The sequence below is a fragment of the Heloderma suspectum genome, chromosome 1, assembly GCF_057233095.1.
Source record: "Heloderma suspectum isolate Gila_16-S chromosome 1, 16-S_ref, whole genome shotgun sequence".
Lineage (NCBI taxonomy): Eukaryota > Metazoa > Chordata > Lepidosauria > Squamata > Helodermatidae > Heloderma > Heloderma suspectum.
In genome coordinates this window covers 94,535,901-94,543,790 of record NC_139458.1, presented here as the reverse complement: position 1 = coordinate 94,543,790, position 7,890 = coordinate 94,535,901, and the positions used below count along the sequence as shown (strand labels likewise).

At 38.2% G+C, this 7,890-nt stretch overlaps 1 protein-coding gene across 3 annotated transcripts in view; it reads left to right on the top strand.

Moving 5' to 3' along the window:
- The first annotated feature begins 393 nt into the window (after window positions 1-393).
- Window positions 394-7,890, top strand: part of EHF (ETS homologous factor) — a 70,251-nt gene continuing 62,754 nt past the window's right edge. For all 3 annotated transcript variants that reach the window (XM_084851507.1, XM_084851499.1, XM_084851515.1), the window contains exon 1: window positions 394-519. The gene's annotated coding sequence lies outside the window, so the exon portion shown is untranslated. The remainder of the gene's footprint in view (window positions 520-7,890) is intronic.

The following is a 7,890-nucleotide window of genomic DNA, read 5'->3' as shown; positions in this document are numbered from 1 at the left end:
TATCTGAAATGATGGACACATTTCTGGAATTTTCTTCTAATTACATTTTGCTAACTACCTGAAATAACCTGTGTTTTGGGGGCAGGGAAAAAAGTTGGGATAGTCTTAAAAAAACATGCATGGGGAAACCAATGCCTCATCCATTAACAGGGCTCTTTCTCTTTTGTTCTTGGGACACAAGTGTAACCTGGTTAGACTTGTTTTGTTTGTACATGAAGGTGTGAGTTGGCTGGCTGTATGCAAATGTTTGCAATCCCTGTGGCGTTTTCTTTCCCCAAGTTTAATTTTAGAAGATCCAATCAGAATAACAGGAAGTGACCTAAGGAATTCCACAATTGGCCAGCTAAACATTCTAAAAAAGTTTTAAAATTAATAGCACGTCCATTTATCTTCACTGCTGCAAGGTTTTTTGAAGTGGTAGCCTGCCACCTATGTTTACCTAACATCTGGCATAGCCTGATCAGTCTTTTTGCTGCTGGAGCTAAAGGATTTCCCCAACAAAACCAGCAGCTAAATGAGGTAAGGGCTTTTGACTCTGTGTGCTGCTCACTTCATTTTAAACAAATGACTAAAGTATAGAGTTCCACAACTATGGGCTAGGCTTGGGCATAGTGATGAAGTCTTGGTCTTGCTCTGAATGTTTTGAGTAAAGGTTGTTGAAAAGCTCTCATTAAAAGGCTTTGTGCACACCTGCAGCTCAAATCCCGTTGAAATCAGTGGGTTTAAAAGTATCCCAGCTGTCTGCAGGATCGTACCTATTGATTCAAGCATGTCACTCATCTTGTTTTTGTTTAGAGCTGTTCTTGTGATGAGGTGGGGGAGAGAAAATAACACCTGCTTCCTTTTTTACACTGAGTATTGTGCTGCTAGCCCTGATATAACAAGGTAAAGTAGGATAATGTTCAGGGGGGGAAATGTCAACTGCTCAGTGTTGTCCCCCCCACACACACTTTAATTACTTTTGTGCAACCTGATTTTGCTCATGCCTACATCAGTGCATGCTGTATAGCTTCTGATGCGTTTCTTTCAAGTGAAGTTTGTGGGTTAACACTGAAGTATGGGCATTGCAATCAGACCTCTTGATTGCTTTTCTAGTTCTGGTAGTAAAGGAGACTTTTTCATGTTCTTATGTGGCTGCTGGTCAGCTCCATATAGGGCTTCTGGGTCCAATATAAAGTTTGTTCTGCAATGCTCTTTACTGCTATCACCCAATTACCATCATACTCAGTGGTTATTCATATTTGCATATCATTGAATTGATCCAAAGGTTCTCCATGTTGGGCTGATCCAGGGCAAATTTAATGCCAAGTTCCCAAATTACCTCGCTTAGATTATCATTCACTTCTTAAGCAAAAATCCACTTTTCAAATGGGAGTCATGCCTTCAGATCCATACTCTTATTTTCATAGGTTAACATTCTTTGAGCTTAAGAAATCCAAGAATAGGCCAAAAAGAACAGGGTCTTCAGAATTTTATATATTTGTGTGCTCATTTCATTGGCTTTTGCTGATATTTAGTTTGAACAATGTGCTAATTAAAATAGCAGTATTTTCTACAGTCCCTTGCAATGTTTTAATGACAAACTGTACAAATTAAAGTTCATAGTGAATATGAATCTTAATTTGTTCAATAACCACTCAGTCTTATATATACGGTTTCATTTTTATGTCTGTGTTTGAGTAATTTAGATTATGACAATGAATATACTGAAAAGAACCTGTGTACATAAAATTCATATATAACTGGCCAGTATTTTAACCTAACCCATTCATTTTAAGTTTAATATTAACCAGCGTTGTCAGTCTGAAAATTTTGTTAGTGGTTAAGAATTAATTTGTGTCAAGGGGAATAATGAAAGGAATGAATATTTATTATTGTAGAAAACAAATTCAGAATAATAAAATGGCTTTAGTTGTACTTTCAGCTGGATGGTAATGTATTTATTTCCTGAATAAAAAATCAGTTTGTGCAGATATAAAGTGGCAAACAAATGGTAAAACTGGTTTCCGTTAATTACTCATTTTTATTCCTATAGTAAATGCTCTTATTCTTCCTGTCTTTCTGTTTCCAGAACACTTGATTAGAAATGTAACTTTGACTGCTATCCTAGGCATGCTTACTGGGAAATAAGCCCCATTGAACACAGTGGGATTAATTTCTGAGTAAAATTAATAGGACGGTAGAGTTAACATAAATAAGTCACTGGTTGCAACTTACTTTTGTATGTTATGCATCCAGAGGCAATTAAAAAACATTATAGGGCTGTCTTTCTATTCTTTTTCCTTCTCTTCCTCCTGCTGTCCTTTCTCTAGTCTCAGGGCAGCAGACACAATTTCCCCTTTCCTTGTATTTTGAAAAGTATAAATGTAAACATTTGTTACTATGAAATGCCTATGTTAGTCTGGATGCTCAATATAATTGCATGAAACAATACCCTTTCTTTATGATGTATTTAACACATTGTGAAAGGTATTGTACAAACACGCAAATTACCCCAGAGACTAAATTCAGCATGAAAGATGGCTGATGGTACAGTGAGGAAGACACAAATAAATAGTTTACAAAGAGAATGGGTTTGCGTTCTGTATGAAATGCTGCTGTAGAGTATGGTTTCGTAATCACTTCGAACCACAGTTCCCCAATAAAGCCAAAGATTTGTATCGCCAGAGAAAACCATTGCAAAAGTATAATCTTAAGAGTACTGTGGCTCTTTCTGATAGCATATGTGCAAGAGGCAGAGTATGGATAACTGGATATATTTGTCAGTGTATGCACTTATTAGATCTAATATCCCTAGCATAAGGAATAAATTTTAAGCTTATTTTGGCTGCTTCCATTCCCAGTGAGTAACCATATTAAAATCCATATTTCTGCCTGGTTGAATTAGAACTAGAAATACGTTATTATTATTACCCTGCCCCCCATGTTCTCTTGTATTCTCTACTATCAGCTGTAAGTAGTACCTTGATGTAATTGCCTTCCAGACTGTATTGTGTGATCCCATGTGTCTGAATATTACAACTACATGAGTAGAGATGATTGTGCTGGTCTTTTCACTGAATTAGAAGTATTGGAGGAAGGGGGCTGTTGTTGTTGTTCAGTCGTGTCCGACTCTTCGTGACCCCATGGACCATAGCACGCCAGGCCTTCCTGTCCTCCGCAATCTCCCAGAGTGTTCATGGAAGGGGGCTGACCAGGTGGTAAAGACCCACATGATTTGCCCTGCCCATACAATTTCAATTTTCACACAAAGTCACTAGCAGCATGAGATCACAACATGGGGAAGCAGTTCCTATGCTATCAGATGTTTGTGTAAAGATGGCAAATGGGGGCATATATGGTAGCTGCTTATGGTAGCTTTGGAATTTGCATCATCCAGAGGATCACCAAAACCTGGAAAGGAGGCTGCAATTGGGCAGCATTTAGTGGCCAGTGAGAAGCACTGATATATATATATATATATATATATATATATATATATATATTTCAGTTCTTTCACCAAGAATGCATCCTCCAGTGGAAACAAATGTGACTAAACTAGACACAGCAAGTTACGGCTTTGTAGTGATCTCTTGTGAGCATGGCAGATCTAATGTACACACGATAGAAAAAGGTGGGGTATATAAATATACTAAATGAAATATACTAAAAGGAAAGTTCACAAGGGGAAGCTAGGTTATGCAGAGACTGTGGATCACTTAGGATCATTCAGTCATCTTCATAGCTGAGCCATACTGGCTTATCTCATTTGAAGTTTGAGTACATGTGAATTAAAAGGACTTAGGCTGCAACCTAGGAAGTAAGTCCTATTAAATGCAGTAGATTTTATTTTGAGTAAGCAGTCTCAGGATTGTTCTGAAAGGTTGTGTCCAATGAAGTAAATTTAATTCCCATGGCACGGGTAAGCAACCTGCCCTCCAGATGTTTCAGACTACTGCTTCCATCAACTGCAGCCAGCATGGCCAATGGTCAGGGATTATGGGATTTATAGCCCAAAACATCTTGAGGGCAACGGGTTGCCCACTCCTGTCCTATGGAAACAAATGCGACAAAGAGTTACACGTTTGTAGTGTCGAATCCTAATAATCAGTGATCTCTTGTGAGCATGGGGGATTTAATGTACGCACAGATATTTCCTATTCCTTCTAATGGAGGGTGGGCTCCATGTGAATCTTTGTTTGCATACATTGAGTTGCCTTCTCCATCTTAATAACAGGAAAGCCACACTGAGCACTGGATCAGGATATAAACAAATAAAAATTATTGTAAGATAAATTGTATCTCTTGTTCCCAGAAAGCATATATTTCTCCAAGTAGTCAATTTGTGCAGTCGGCCTTTAAAGGTGCACAGTAAACAACAATTAAATATCCAGAAGTTGGCATCATATAGTAAATGTCAATGGTGCTAATAATAGCTAAGTCGCTAAGATAATTCTTTTAAAATGAAAGCTGCCTGCATACACAGATACAGCCTCCTTGAAGCTACTTTCCTTATTTATCCCTATACCCTGTCTGGATGTTTTTGTTTGACTGTACAAATATTTTAGAAAATGTCATCTGTTCAGTAGCTATTGATTAGTTCTTTCCTTATTTTGACCAGCAAACCCTCAGTCAGTCCAAATTACAGGTCACGTATGTCATTCTTTATGCAAGCCAGTCTCCTTTGACTGCACACTATGAAATGGGCACAGTCACCATACTGAAAGAGTTATTATAACCACTCTTTAATGTCTGGGTGAGGTCTGTATTTTTCCACTGTAATATTTCTCAGGCAAGAGGGTGGCATCTGAAGGGCCACAGTTATAACCTCAAGAGGGAAAAGGTACATTGTTAATGCTTCAGCCATGGAAAAATATATAATTGCAGAGTTCCCTCAAAGATTGACAAAGGAATTGTAATGTGAGGACCTCATGGTCAAGGTCTCATTCACTGACTAAAGCATGCTATGAGCAGAATAAATGTAATTAAATCTACAAACTGGGCAGCTATACCTATTGATTTCAATGGACTCAAGCAAGTCTGTCTCTATAGGATCAAGCCCCAAATTGGCAAATGGTTCCTATATTTCTCCAGTGTTTAGAAACGAACCCTACTTAACTTCCAGAAATGTGATTCCACAAGTTTGTTCATTTGTCTTCTTTGAATAAATATCGCAGCATTAATGTTTTAGTTGCTAGTGAAAATGTGCAGTATATTTAACCATATACTCTGAAAGACATTTTAAATATCTCCATAAGAAGAAGGATGGCTCATCAAGAATGCTACTTATGCAAGATCATGTTGCCATGAAGCTGGTAAGTGAAGGCAATATCAAGAAAGTTGTTGTTGCTGTTTTTGCAACATATGCACGTTTGCACTGAAATAAGACTTTTCTGCCCATTCCAGTTAGTACTGATTATCCTGCCAGTCTTGTATTAGATGTTCTAATTTAAAAGACAGTACAGTATTTCAAACAAGTATATTGGGAGAAAGTACACAAACTTCTGAACTTAAGTAGCACCAAACTCCAATTCTTAAAACTCTTTATATAGTGATGGGCTTAGTGGTAGAATACATGCTTTGCATGCAAAAAGTATCTGGTTCAGTCCATGAAGTCTCCCACAGACCCTGGAAAGTCACTACTAGACAGTGTATACAATACTCATATGTAACTGCCTAGGCCCTAAGATCATCTTCAGGGGTCCTTCTCCAGGAGCCCCTGCCAAAGGAAGTGAGGCATGTGGCTACCAGGTAGAGGGCCTTTTCTGTTGTGGCACACCGGCTGTGGAATGAGCTCCCTAGCGATGTCTGCCTGGCACTTACGTTGTACTGCTTTCGTGCCAGGTGAAGACCTTTTTATTTTCCTAGCATTTTAGCACTCTAGTCTTTTAGCTCTGCTGTTTTAAATTTGTACTGTAAATCTCTGCATTGCTGCTAGGTTTTATTCTTGTCGTACTGTTACATTGTAGTATTAAATTTTCATATTTTATATTGTTTTATGCTGTACTTTGTGGTTTTAATTTTTGTGAACCACCCAGAGAGCTTTGGCTAATGGGCAGTATAGAAATAAATAAATAAATAAATCAAATACTGTGCAGGATAGACCAATGATCTGACTTGGCACGAAACAGCTTCCTACCTGACGTTTCTGATTACTCCGATTCATTGGATAGCTCTCATTTAGCATGTCGTTAGTCCTATGTGGATAGGATTTCTATTCGTCTGAACTTCTGATTGTCCACATGCCTGGGATGAGACATAAAGCATTTGGATGGAAAAATCTAAAATTCAATGTGTTGCATCCAATGGTGTTATTCCACTGATGGCAGCTGTTCTATCAATGGAATCAGGAAGGCAGCTATTCCCGCTCCCCAAAACAGCCCCCTGCATACCCACAAAATCTGCTCTGGAGAACTCTCCAGAGGGTGCAGAGGGCTACAGGGTGGAGGAGAGATGGAGAAATTCCCATCATGCTAGCAGACATCCACTAGTGCAATGTTTGGTTTAACCTAATAATAGCCCAATTACAGTCTGTCCGTCTGTCCATCCATCCATCCATCCATCCATAAATAAGACTTTATATCTGACGCACAGTCTTGTTAGGGTGTGATCCAGCGTCCATTTAAGCCATTGGGGCAAGGACTTGTAAGAACATATTAAGGAAAGAATGGGAAATGCAGCTGTAACATCAAGTTAAAAGGAATAAGTTCATAACATTCCCAAATATCAGCATGCACTTACTTTAGCAAGATTTAATGTCTTATCCTCTGCTCTGTTATGAGGGAGGTTTCAGAAAACTAGCCTTTTAGTTTTCTATGCCCATGTGGAAGGAATGAAATCAAAACAGTTATTCATGTTTTACTTTGCTGCTCCTTTTATATAGACATTAGAGAGAAATTACTGTCTGATAATCAGATAGAAATGTACTTCTCTACTGTTTTAGGACAACAGAGGATAGGGATACAATCGAGGCTTTTGCTAAATTCTTCTTGAATGCTATGAGAATAAGATCTCTTCAGAACTATTTTACTGTATATTTCCCAAATGTGTTTGTAGACTCTTTGTATTTTTGTATTTTTAAAGTCTGGTCAATGACCGTAATAAAGATGACGATGATGAATAGGTTTAATGGTAAAGAAAGGAAGAAGAGGTAACTCTGCAAAGACAAAATTAAATAAAGATTACTAGCTACAAAAGGAAACTACGTAAAGATGGCACAACTTCCACTAATGTCATTGGGATTCCTATAATACTATAGTATATCATTACTATAGTAATGATGTAGTTCCATAATTAAACCCCAAACTTTGCTCAAAATACAACACACTTACAGGTTACACGTAGGGCTTCTCCACATGGGGATTTTATCCTGCTATTGAGATTGGTTATGCATGGAAGTTTGCAGGTCTTTTCCATAACATTGTCAATCTCCAGGGCGTCGCTGCACTAAAGGACCTTTATCTCATTTTTTAAAATATCGGAGATAATGAAATATCAAATAACAGCGTGTTGAGCTCCCTTGTGAAAAGAGGAAATCCTGCAATAAGAGGAGCTAGACCACAGCACCATCTAGTGGCCATATAATGAAACATCTAGAACAATGCAGATAAGGGGGGGAACGGGGGAAGGGAAGCATGTGTAAAGGGAGGCCTTGTGATCCTGAATTTAAAATGGAAGCCCTGGTAAAGTTGCGGGATTTTAGCCTGGTGTAAAATGCTCATATACTCGCCTCTGGTGATAAACAGGAAGTGCTATATTGAAAACGAAGTCTGTTATCAATGGAGCAATTAAGTGCTTCCCTAACCAACCTATTACATCAAAAAGAGCCTTTTCATGGACCCACTACTGAGTTAGGTAACTATTTATTTCTTCATTTGGAATAGATTATGAACTCTAAAGGGTACTTTTAGT